Source organism: Lathyrus oleraceus, chromosome 5 (assembly GCF_024323335.1).
Source record: "Lathyrus oleraceus cultivar Zhongwan6 chromosome 5, CAAS_Psat_ZW6_1.0, whole genome shotgun sequence".
In the NCBI taxonomy this organism is placed as follows: Eukaryota; Viridiplantae; Streptophyta; class Magnoliopsida; order Fabales; family Fabaceae; genus Lathyrus; species Lathyrus oleraceus.
This window is the reverse complement of record NC_066583.1, coordinates 76161775-76175106: the sequence shown is the minus strand read 5'-3', so window position 1 is coordinate 76175106 and position 13332 is coordinate 76161775. Positions and strand designations below refer to the sequence as shown.

Below are 13332 nucleotides of genomic sequence, written 5' to 3'. Positions count from 1 at the left end.
GGAATAAATATTTGGATTCTACAGGTTCATACGATTCCAACGCATATCTGTTTGTTCATTTTGGTGAGGTTTTGAAAATTAAGTGTTCTTGAGCATTTTGTAAAATTCTGGGCAAAGTTTGGTTGAAGAAGATGAAATTACCTTGTTTGATCTTGAAAACGATTTGAACTTTCAAATTCAGCGTTTCCCGCTCCCGCTCAAAATAATTACAGAACTGCCATTGTGTTTTTTAATTAATTTCATTTAATTAGTTAAAAATTGATAGCATCTTTAAAAATTCATAAAAAATAGTAAAAAATTCCTAAAAATATGGAGATTTTTTCCTTGACTTTGTTGACTTGTCTAGATGATTTTTGACCTATTGGTCAAAGTTGTGCTTGGCAAATATTTTATTTGGCATAGGCTCTTCTAATGTATGTCACATTTTGATGCATTTTGGCAATTTGATCATGAAATACTCATATCATAAGATAAATGGCTGAAAATTTTTGTGGTGGTTCTTGACTCATTGAGGATTATTTATATGTAAATTTCATGAATTTTTGATACCTGGTCAGAGAGCAGCAAATTCTGGAACTTAGGTGTGACAATTTGTGTCACACCTCTTGATGTCAACTTGTTGAATTTAATTGGATAACCTATGCATGTTAGAATTGAATGAAATTTGGCATGGTGAATTGTTGATATGTTAGGATGTTGTATGAATTTTTGTAGAATTTTTCACTGCCTTTTCTAATTGATCATGATTTTTCATTTCTGGTGATTGAAATTGCAAGCTCATGTGATACATGTTGGTAGATTGATTGGGAAATCCTCATATTGTATTGTATGGCCATGAAATTTGATATGCATGAACTAGACACGTTGTGTGACCTCCCTATTTTGGTCTCATCCATTTCTTTTTTGTTTTCAATGAGATATGAATTTTTGAATTGGATGTATGCATTGATGGTGTGAATTGAAGCACGAAATTGTGTCTGTTTTTGTTGATTTTCATTGACATGTTGCCATTTGCCCAATTGAGCTCAAATTTGACATGGTAGACCTTGAATCCCCCCTGTTTAGGTGTAATTAATTTGAGAATTTTTGGATGTGTTTTGGTATGGATTTGAATGCAATACTTCTGTTGGTATGTTTGATGCTTCATTTGAACCAATATGGATTGTTTTGTGCATGAATTGAACATAATGGATGATATAAACATAAGACCAATGATGTTTGCTTGTGTTTGATGATAATTTGATGTTGGATGGTGGATACCTTGCTGTTTTAAGTTTTTTTCTTGCCTTTGGACCCTAGGCTTAGCCTAGTGGTCTAGTTGCTAATGTTTGCTTGATTTTTCAGGATCAAAAGCATAATGCACATGGAGAATGATCCAAATCAATTTTAATTGATGTTGTTGTTGTTTGTACACTAACATAACATTGTTTTGTAGGTGATGAAGCTTAGGCTTAAGCTTTGAGCTTGCTTTGTTGTGCATTGCTTTGTATAGTTTGATTGATTGAACACTTGCTGTTTGGTTTTGTCTGTCTGAGTACTAACTGTGTTGGATTGTTTCCAGGTACTTTAGTTGCTCAGTTCCTTGTGAACTTTTGCTTTGCGTTGCTTAAGCAACTTGCATTGAGGTAGGTCCTCTTGACTTCATGTAGTCTGGAGACCCGGCTGTTACCGAGCCGGGCAAATAAATGTCTGAAGTCCTCCTTAAGAGGCGATGATTGTGTTTGTTTAATTTCGTACCAAGCAGGTGAAAGTCCTTTAAATAAGGCAATTGGTGGAAGGTAGGGGTATGCAGCCTACCCCCCACTATTCAGTTGAGTCTTCTCCTTGCTCCCATTACATGGTTGTAGCATTGAGCTCAAAAGCCCAAGATCCTGTGCAGTGCACAATCGAGTCAGTGTCATCGAGTATAGAAGGGTTTCCCCATTCTGGACCCATGCTCATTTGTCAGAAGCTCTCCCTGGTTAGGGATAAGAGCTGTGAGGTCTGATCCTCACTTCATCCTTTCATCTGCTTCACCTTAGCCTCGTAATGGCAAGGTTAAGAGCAAAACCAGCCTGTACAGACGACTTGCTTAGGCAGTCAAACCTGATTGATTGAGCCCCCTTGTTTGGTTATAGCGTGTGCTCTGTGAATATCTGATTGACATGCTTGTTTGAGATGCCTGTTCTCATTTGATGTATGATATATGATTGTATGCTTGTGTGCTAGCTTCTTTCCTGGTTAGGTTAGTTTGCTTATGCAAGTAGGATAGAAAACTGAACTTAGGGTTAACGATGCATGACAACATTAGGCTCGAGTCTCAGCTCCCTAGTGTCGTGTTTTCCCCTCTGTTTCTGGTTAGCAATTTAGTCCCTTTCAGGGGAACTACATCGCCCTGATCCTCGTTCCAGACGAGGTATGTAGGCAGGGGGTCGTGCGAGACCTCTCCGGGCAACCTTTTTCTTTTTTGCGTGCGTTTACTTGTTATCTGGTTATGTTTTGGCTCGGATGCCGACGTAAGCCCAGTGATTGGCAGTCGGGCTCCATGTTTGCCGTTTAGAGTGTGTTTTGGTTCGGATGCCGACGTAATTCCATCCAGTGGTTGTCGGGCTCCATGTTTGCCACCCTTGTTTGTTTTTTGTTGTTTTGGTGTTGTTTGGCGTGCGTAAGCCGAACTACAGTGGCTCTGATTCTTGTTCCAGACAAGATATGTAGGCATAAGGTGCGATACCTTATCGAGCTCCCTTCTCCTAACCCCACCTGCGTTCCCCGTGTGTGTGTGTGATGTTTTAGCAACCTATTCTTTATTCTAGGACGTGGATCCCTAGGAGTACCTAGGACGTGAGGGGTGCTAATACCTTCCCCTCGCGTAACCGACTCCCGAACCTTTTCTCTCTGGTCGCGAGACCATGTCTTTCCAGGTTTCTCTGAGCGTTTCCTTTCCCTATCTTGGGATAAATAACGTTTAGTGGTGGCTCTGTGTGTTTTTATTTTTAGGCTCGCCGGTTGATTTTTCGCAGGATGCGACAGCTGGCGACTCTGCTGGGGAAAATCGATGTAGACCTGTGCTGGTCCATCGTCCCTAAGCGAGTCCTTCCTAGCGCTTTAGGATAGTTTAGGTTGCTTGTGTTGTTTATTTATTGCATTTATTATACTAACCCTTGTTTATATATTTGCATTAAATACTTGCATGCATCATTACTGTCATGCTGCCATCTTCCTCTGCAGGTGGTTCTGTTGTTTGGGGTGGGTGTTCTGAGTGGGGCTAAAACCCAGGCCCGAGTATACACCTAGGACTAGTGTGGTCTCACGTTGCCTCTTTCATGTTAGATCAACATGTGCCTGGCGGCGTGATGTGCCACAAGCCGGACGAGGCTCAGTTGATAGTGCTCATCTTTGTGGAGTATCCACTTTGTTTGAGTCACTCCATCTGAGCTGTTGACTCTGGTGACCGATCATTTCCCGGATCTTTGGTTTAGACGATCTCAGGAGAGCTGCAATGGCACACCCGAAAGGGCAAACCCATTGAGTATCTCTGCCCGATTGTCGAGACTATTATCCGCCTTAGGATGACCTGTTTAGAATTTACCTGTGAGGGGAGGGTGTTTCTTTCAGATGCATGATCAGATGGATTCAGATGGTGACTATTTGTTCCGTGGGTCTTAGTTATGAGTCGGATTTATGGTCATTTATTGCCGTGACGCCGGAGTGCTGTCCGTGATTTATCAGTGGAGATCCGTTTATTTCAGGATTCCCCGGGCCGAGTTATTTATCAGTGGGGATCCGTTTATTTCAGGATTCCCCGGGCCGATTCAGATGGTTATGGGTATCTGCTCAGAGTTTATCTGATGATGATGATGATGATGTATCTGTCTTCCGTTTATTTCGGAACCCTTGAGTCGGACTTATGGTTAATCAGTACCTCAGATGGTTGTGATCAGTTCAGAGATCAGGGCTGTGATTCAGAGCAACAGATGATCAGATGACTTGGAGGATGGCTCAGTGCATTGCATACATCTGCATCATTCTCATTTTGCATTCATCTGCACTCAAACTCACGTCTAGCCATATGGGGAGTATGATGGATTGAGAATCTGGTTGAGAGACATCTTGAATTTCAGAATGTGGATGTCAAAATGTTATGTGTCTCGATGAAACCAGAATCAAAGGACAGAATCTTCCTCATATGGATAGACGTTGCATTCATGCATACTAACCCATTTGCTATTTTGTAGGTGTCGACCGGTGCGCATAGCTCGTTTGTTCAGATACCCTGCTAGGGGCAACAAATCCAAGCTGATGGATCCTCCCAACGCCGACATCCTCGAACTGAAAGAGATGGTGAGGGATTTGTTCAGGGTTGTGCAAGGGCTTGCCTTGGGGCAGAAAGCCATGGCCGAGAGATTAGAAAGGATTGAGGGCTGGATGATCAAAGAGAAAGTTCAGGGAAAGGCTCCGTCATCTGAAGTAACAAATCCCTCTGGCTCTGCGGGGAAGAAATCCCTTGACCGTGGTCAGCCCAAGAAGAAGGTTGAATCAGGAGGTGCGCAGACTAAAAGAGAATGCGGTAAGGATCGTTACCACCCTTATGCCGCCACCGTAACCATTCCAGTTGGTGATTCATCTGCACAACAGCGGCAATCACCACCTCAACAGAGGACACAGAGAGTTGTGGGCCAAGTGAGAAGGAGGACGACGGATCGTCATTTCAATAAGCCGCCCGTGACTTACGCTTCTCTGTTTAAGAGGTTGAGGGATCTTGGATTGGTGCAGCCGAGGATGTTGACTCTGTTAAAACCTGATCAGAGGCCTGCCGGTTACGATGAGAATGTCAGGTGCGAGTTCCATGCTGGGGCACCCGGACATCATGTTGAGGATTGCAAAGCTTTTAAGCATGTGGTCCAGGACTTGGTGGATTCTAAGGCAATCAGCTTTGCACCGATGGCAGATGATAGTGCTCACCCCGTGTCAAAACATGATCCTGTGAAAGTGAATATGGTGTCGAAGGACAAGAAAGGGATAGAGGGGACTGAGAATGATCAGTTGAGAATGCCAATGTCTATGGTCCCAAAACGTCCGACAAAGAGCGGAGTTTTCCCTCGTGTGGATGATTGTTGTGCCGCTATTGCTACAAAAGAGCATGTAGTAATTGGGGAAACGGTCCAGAGAAAGATGAAAGTAGAAATGGACGATGCAAGGTGTAAAGCACTCAGTCTGGCAGCTGAAACCGTCAAGGTGGAAAATGCCATTGGTGTTGAGAAAGAGAAAAAGCCGTTCATTTCTTCTTACAAGCAGGCATTGGAAGTGGTGAGAAATGGAGGGATCCCAGGCTGGGGACAGATCATAGGCATCGTGGTAAAGGCGGATATGTTTGGGATTGGTTATCATCCAGGTCAAGACTCGTCTGAGCAGAACAGAGGACGTCGTCCGTCGTTCACCTTTGTAAGTGCCGGAATGCTAGATTCAGATCACGCCTATACAATGGGTAAAGAAACTGACAGTGACTGGGAGATTGATCAATGGATAAAATCGTGTGTACCAAGAAGCTGGAAGGCCTAAACAAGATCAGCACTGTCACTCGTCTGGAAGAGTAATGATTTCTTGTTTTCAGTTTATTTGCATGAAAGCCATATGTGTTGCCCGACACGTAATGGTCCATTGTAAGGGCCACCTCATGTCTAAATTTGCATTTTCTGCATCATTAATAAATGGATGTTTTTCAGTCAAAAAGCGGTGTTCCCTGTTTTTCATTTATTTTTGCAGTTTAAAAACAAATAAAAATGGCAATGTTTATTTTCATTTTTCCTTTTTTGATTTGTCTCGTCCCAAATTCAAAAATAATTCTCCGGATCTCGTTGATAACAATTGGGTTACCCCTCATATGACTTCGACGAACCGATCTATCTTGCTGAAGAAGAAGACGAAGAAGATTGTGATCTGCTGGAACTAGCCAGGTTGTTGAAACAAGAGGAGAAGGTGATTCAGTCGCCCGAGGAGCGATGCAAGATCGTTATTCCAAGCACCGAGGTCAGGAAGGAAGGAAATTGGGGCCGCTTCAGGGGCAAGTCGAAAGCAGAATGGTAGTCCTGTTGAAGGAGCATGTGGATACCTTCACCTGGTCGTAACAGGATATGCCAGGGTCGGATATCGATGTCGTTGTACACAAGCTACCATGGAAAGGAGACTGTCCTCTAGAGAAGCAGAACGCCAGTGCCTGTATCAGAGAGCCATGGTGACTTTGTTTCATGATATGATTCATCATGAAGTTGAATGCTATGCTATGACATGATAGCAAAGTCCCAAACAGGAGTGGGGCATCTGGTGGAGATAATTCAAACTGAGGTTGAATTCAGATAAGTGCACTATCAGAGTGCGAGCCGGTAAGCTGTGGGGGTTTATTGTAAGGGAGGAATCGAGGTTCATCCTGCAAAAAAAAAAAAAAAAGAACAATAAGAGAAACGCCTGAACCGAGGAAAAATAGAAAAAGAGGTTCGTGGTTTCATAGATAGATTGAACTACCTGTCATGGTTCACATCTTATCTAACAGCCACGTGTGAACCCATATTCAAGATGTTGAAAAAAAAAAGGATCAAACGGTCAGGTGAAATAATGGTTGCCAAGGGGCATTGAAAGAAAAGAAAGAATAAGTTGCAGGAACCTCTGATTCTGATATCTCCTGTGGGAGGAGCAATTGTCAGTTCTGTACTTGACGGCCTTCGAGGGGTCTACGAGGTGTATTGGGTCAGCATGACGCATCTTGTCGAAAAGAGCATGCAATTTACCTAAGCAAAAAGTTTACCGACTGTGAAACAATACATTCACTGTTTGAGAAAACTTGATGTACTTTGGCATAGGCTGCTCGCCGATTGAGACAGTATATGCTGATTCATGCCACTTTGTGGATTTCGAGATGGATCCGATCAAGTATGGGTTTGAGACGCCAACATTGACCGGACGGGTTGCGAGAGTGCAAAAGAATGTTGACTGATTTGTGATACTCTTAGAAAGCAATCAAGGGGTGTATTGCCTGATTACCTCGCCCAACAACCCATTGAGGGTTATCAACCGAGGAAGTTTGAGTTCCCTGATGAGGACATCTCGAGGTGCTCCAATCGAAAGATTGAGAGTGACCGATCCCGGAGGAGGGGCCTGACCCTGAATCCGAACAGATTCTGATGTCTGATGGGGAGGTTAAGGTGAATGAGCTTTTGCTGCCCGGATAACAATTGAATACACCGACGGTGTGATTGAGTAGGAAACTGGTATCCTGGGTATTGATCTTCGGTGTGTCTACCGGGGCAACTCCTTTCTCATTGGTATATGGAATGGAGGCGGTATTACCTGTTGAGGTTCAGATTCCCTCTTTGAGAGTCCTGATGGACGTGAAATTGCAAGAGGCGGAATGGGTAAGGACCCGGTATGAAGAGTTGAGCCTAATAGAGGAAAAGAGGCTAGCCGCCATCTGTCATGGGTAGTTATACCAGCAAAGGAGGAAGCGTGCTTTTGACAAGAAGGTACGACCTCGGGTATATCACGTAGATGATATGGTGCTGAAAAGGATCCTTCCTCCTCAAAACGATCGAAGGGGCAAACGGACACTCAGTCATGAATCCCCAGCATGGTCAAGAAGGTTTTCTCCGATAGAGCCTTGTTGTTAACGACCATGGATGGCGAGGATTTTCCATCCCCTGTGAATGCGGACGCAGTTATAAAATACTTCGTGTAAAGAGACCCGCTGGACGAAAAGAATAAAATAGTCCAGGCAAAAATGGGCATCCCGACGAACCAAAAACAGAAGAAAAGGTTCGGGCAAAAATTAGGGATAAAAATGAAAAAATGTACACCCGGCAAGTCGAAAACCTGGAAAGGCGACTTGGGCAAAAATGGGTATCCCGGTGGACTGAAAACCCGAAAGGGCGGTCCAGGCAAAAAAGGGGTTGAAACGAACAACTGTGTCTAGCATGATCGTTTGCGCTTTGGTTAAAGCATCATGGATAATGCCCGGTAGGGATCAATCAGAATCGTCTTGTTCAGAAGGCAGAAGCACGGAGAGTCTGAGGACATATGGGGTGTAACCGAGTTGGAACTCGATGAGATTGCGGGTTTCACATTGCCATTAGGATAGATTTTTCCTTTTGCGCAATTACCTCTTTTCAGGAATTGCTTCCTTTTGTATTACTCATTTGAGCCACACACTTTTCAAATCAATAAAATGCATATTCAGTCAAATAATTTTGTTTTTTTGTTTTTCATTACCGTTTTGATTGCAAAAACATCCAGATATTTTTGATAAAGAATCTTGCATTTTTAAGACATACAGGTTCCTTCCAATGCATGCTTATAAGATTGAAAGCTCGAAATCTTATTTGGAAGGTTGAGTGACCCAAGTGTTGAAATCTTGACATGCCTGGGGCACGGTTTTATCTGACGATCTGTTTTGCAGGAACTGTTAGATATTCTTCACTCACTTGCAGGTTGTGGTGTGGAAGCTTTTGAAAACAGATCCCCAGAGAGTTCGCTCAGGAACTAATGAATGAAAGAATGACGAAGAGACGTTGCGGTGTACGACGATCCTTGATGATAATCAAGAAGACTCTTCAAAGTCGGAAGACTTGAAAGTTTGTAATTCCCCGCAGAGTTCGATCAGGGACGAGTGCACGAAGAAGGGTGACGAAGAGACGTCGAGACGTCCGACGACCTTTGAAATTAATCGAGAAGACTCTTCAAAGTCGAAAGATTGAAATTTCTGTATAACTCCCAGGAGTACATCTCTCGTCGAGCGCGGAGCGACTTGGAATACAAGATGATGGAGCAGAAAAGGTCCAGACGAGTCTGGGAATTCTCGGAAGTAGAGAACTGATGCGAGATTGGGAGATGGATACCATGGTTCGACGAGTCGACGGGTGTTCTGTACCAATTTTTCTCATTTCCTCAGCTAGGTCCCCAAGCAGAAGTAGAGGACCAACTCCCCAGCAGATCCAAGGTCTGTGACCTCTCCAGCCGAATCAGGATGGTTACCCCGGCAGGTTTACAACAACGGTGTTTCCTCAGCAGCCAGGCCAGAAGGTTGCTATTCCCCGAGTGGAGCGGGTTCAAAGAAATATATCTCCAGCAGTTCCCCGAGTGGAGCGGGTCTTTTTCAAAGAAATATATCTCCAGCAGTGTTCATCCTACCGGTGGATTGAACAAGTTCCCGTAGTGGACGGATTTTTGCATCCCCAGCTGAGCTGATTCTACCTATGGATTGCGTGGGTTGTCCCAGTGGAGCGGTATGCGGTTCCCTAGCAGGGTTAAGATGGTTATCTTCAGCAGGTGATATATGGATGCTTCCCCAGTTGAGCCTGGAGATTGCTATTCCCCTAGCAGGGTCTCTGTGAGTATTTCCCCAGTGAAGTCAGCAGGTATCTGTGAGGGTTCCCCGAAGCAAGTCAAAGATCGAGGTATCCCCACAGAGTGTTGGTGGTTCCTATCCCCAGCAGTTTCCCGAGTGGATTGGGTGCAAAGGAGGTTCTTCCTCAGCAAGGGTTGCCTTTTTCCAGCAGCAGTGCTATTCCCCAGCCGGGTGGAAATCGGAGCGACAACGAGTTCCTCAGCAGAGTGTCTCGTGCTTCCCAGAAGAGTCCCTTGAGGGGGATACTTTTTATGCATTCATCATGTAAAATAAAGCATAGCATGTTGCATAGAAAAAATAATAAATCGCGTAGCATTTCCATAATTATGGAGCATTACGCAGAAAAAGATCATGCATCATTATTGCAAGCATAGAGCTAGTCTCAAGCCGTGGTTACCGTTTGAGAGGTGGTTTGCCCAGAGGTGAAGATGTTACTCCGAAGAGTTTAGCCTCATGATTGGATCAGAGATGTACCCCAGTAGTGCAATACTGGAGGACACTTTTCCGTCGGGCAGAGATGGAAACGTTACGCGATCAGCGCGATTCGAGCCGTGGTTACCGCTTGAGGATTGGTTTTGCCGGATAGTGAAGACGATACTCCGAGGAGTTCAGCATTTTGAGCAGCAGTATTTCCCAGTCATCAGTAAGTGTCTGGTCGAGCTTTCTTTGGTGTCAGTAAACATCATCATTCGATGTTCAGTAAACGTCGAGTTATTTCCCAGTCATTGTTTAATGTCTGGTCGATCCTTGTTTGATGTCCTGTCAACATCATTGTTTGATGTCCTGTCAACATCCTCGTTTGATGTCCTGTCAACATCCTTGTTTGATGTCCTGTCAACATCCTTGTTTGATGTCCTGTCAACATCATTGTTCGATGTCCTGTCAACATCCTTGTTTGATGTCCTGTCAACATCATAGTTCGATGTCCTGTCAACATCCTTGTTTGATGTCCTGTCAACATCCTTGTTTGATGTCCTGTCAACATCCTTGTTTGATGTCCTGTCAACATCCTTGTTTGATGTCCTGTCAACATCATTGTTCGATGTCCTGTCAACATCCTCGTTTGATGTCCTGTCAACATCCTTGTTTGATGTCCTGTCAACATCCTTGTTTGATGTCCTGTCAACATCATTGTTCGATGTCCTGTCAACATCATTGTTTGATGTCCCGTCAACATCATTGTTCGATGTCCTGTAAACATCATTGTTCGATGTCCTGTCAACATCATTGTTCGATGTCCAGTAAACGTCGAATTTTCTCCCAGTCATCAGTCAGTGTCTAGTTGAAAGTGTTACTCTGAGGAGTGTGGTACCATGACGTCAGATCAGCAGTGTTCCCCAGTAGTGCGATATTGGAGGAAATGTTTCCGTCGGACAGAGATGGAAATGATATCAGAAGACGTTACGCGATCAGCGCGATTCCGGGGTTCAAATGGAGAAAAGGAGATGTTGCGACATTTTCTGGAGAGCGGGGTTCAATCGGAGAAAGGAAATGCTGAGGTATTTTCTGGGGTTCAAATGGAGATTGGAGTTGAAGATTGTATCCAGGATGAGGTCCTTAGGATTATCTTCTGTTCATGTGTCACCTTAGGCTTTGGCGGATGCCAATGGAGGTCGTTATAGGTGTCTTCTGAGGAAGGGTTACACATGCTACCTTCCTTTTGAGAAGGTTTACCCTCTGACATGTCGCCCTCAGAGTGGTTTGGTGTTATTTCCGACGTTGCCAGCGGAATTATCACGGGAGAATGGAGAAAAGGATATGCTGAGGCATTTTCCTGGGGTTCAAATGGAGAAAGGATATGCTGAGGCATTTTCCGGGGTTCAAATGGAGAAAGGGAGATGTTGCGACATTTTCTGGAGAACGGGGTTCATTCTGGCGATCGAGAGTTATCGTCAGGCGACTGGGGTTCAAATCGGAGATCGGGGTTCATTATTTTGGCAAAGAAGGAGTGCTGAGGCATTTTCCGGGGTTCAAATGCAGAGATCCGAGGATCGTTTGCGCGGAAAAAATTTCGGGGTTCAAGAAAATGAAAAAAAGATAAGAAAATTTTGGGGTTCAAGAAAAGCATAAAAAGAGATGATAATCCCGAGCGGATGTGTGGTGTTCAGGCCGTGGTTATCCCTGAGTTACCATTTATTTTGGTATCCAGGTCGACGTTTGTTCAGAGAATGTTTCTTCGCCGATGCTGACAGGCGTTGTTAATTATTATCCCATCAGAGTGCAAATTGTTCGTCTGTTCTTGGTATTCAATCACTCTTCATCCTGATCATCCGAAAGCCGAGGCTATTTCGTATCGACAGGTTCACAGTGGATTGAATAGGGGCAGCTGTAACACCTCAAAATTTGCCCTCCTCTCTTGGGACTAGCATTATCATATTTGCATTTCATTTTAGGTCATTAGGCATCTCATATTGCATATCATGTGGTTACATTGCGCAGGCTATCCTCCCAAGTCTTGATCAGAAGATGAGGAAGTCAAAGTGCAAGCCTAGGGTTTTATTGATTGATCAGGGCCATCTGAGGATTGGGCTGTGAATTAGGGTTTCATGATCCTCCAGGGTATTGGTCTTCATCTTGATTGAAGTGATACATCATCATCATCATGGTTGGATGTCATCAGAAGATTGAAGCTTATTCCTTGAGATTAGGGTTTTGACCACTGGTCAACCCTAATCAGTTGTATTGGGCCAAGCAGGGCTGGATCAGGAGATGAGGTTTATGAAGGATATGGGGTTCATTATTTGATTATATTGAGCTAATTGAGGCTAGGGTATCATGCTTGAGCCATTTCAGTTGAAGATTGGAGCTCAGATTGATCTATGCATTGCCTGATTCATCTATCAGATGAAAAGTCAACTGTGGTCAACTGTACATGATCTGATGGATTTGGAGGTGAAAATGAGTTGGATACATTTCATTCATGTTGGCACAAGTGTTAAATGACATTGCAAAGCTTAAAAAGGAAGAAAATCAAGTCAGGACAAAAACTGCCAAAAATAGAAAGTGACTTGTAACTGAAGTTTCCAAAAATGGAAAGTTTTTGACTTCAAGACCACGTGTCCAAGGAAGCTTCAAATGCAAATTTGTTCAACATGAAAGTTGTAGATCTTGTTCTCACCTTTCCAAAAAGTCCAAGAACTTGAAAATCCAATGTATGGTTGGAAAGTTATGGCTCAGTGAAATTCGAAAATGACCTGTATTCAGGAGGTCATAACTACCACATACTTTGTCCAAATTGCAAGTTCTTTATATGCACAAACTCCATTTGACATGTACTTTGAGGGTGCATCATTGGATTTGTTCAAAAATGGCCAAGGCAAAAAGCCACTTTTCAACTGGACAGCTGAATTGGACCAGGGGCAAAATTGTCCAACTGTCAAAATATTTGGAATTTTGAGATGGGACTTTTTCCAACACCTCAGGAATGGCATTTAGAATGTGTTTGAATCCTCATTTCATGGCTAGGATTTGCAAATTGAGTTTTGGTTTGAAAAGTGCAATGGTTGAAATTGGACATTATGCCATCAAAGGGTGAAATTGCAAAATACATGACCAATTGAAATGAGAATTGTTTCTACACATTACATATGGTATTTTGGACTTGTTGGAACCAAATTTGAGCTGGCATGTGCTGTCATGTGGAAGTTACAATTATGCCCTCACTTGTTAATAACCAATTTCACTTAACATTTCCAAATTGCTAATTATGTGATTAGAGCTTGGATTAAGTGCACATATATATTCATAATCATTGGTTAAACATAACAGAACCTCACAATTACCAAAGTTAGATCTAGAAACTCTTCATTCTCTCCATTTTCATCAAGAACACAAACACCTTCAAATCCACAATTCTTCATCATCCTTCAACGAAATCTCAAGATTCTTTTTGATTTGGATTGGTATCATCATCCTCACCATCTGTTTTGGTAGTTTGGAAGGAGAGGAAAGCCAAATCGTGA

The 13332-nt window shown here is 43.3% G+C and overlaps 1 pseudogene; it reads right to left on the bottom strand.

The window, feature by feature from the left end:
- LOC127078823 (glycosyltransferase BC10-like) overlaps window positions 1–13332 on the bottom strand; it is a 43255-nt pseudogene that overhangs the window by 19232 nt on the left and 10691 nt on the right.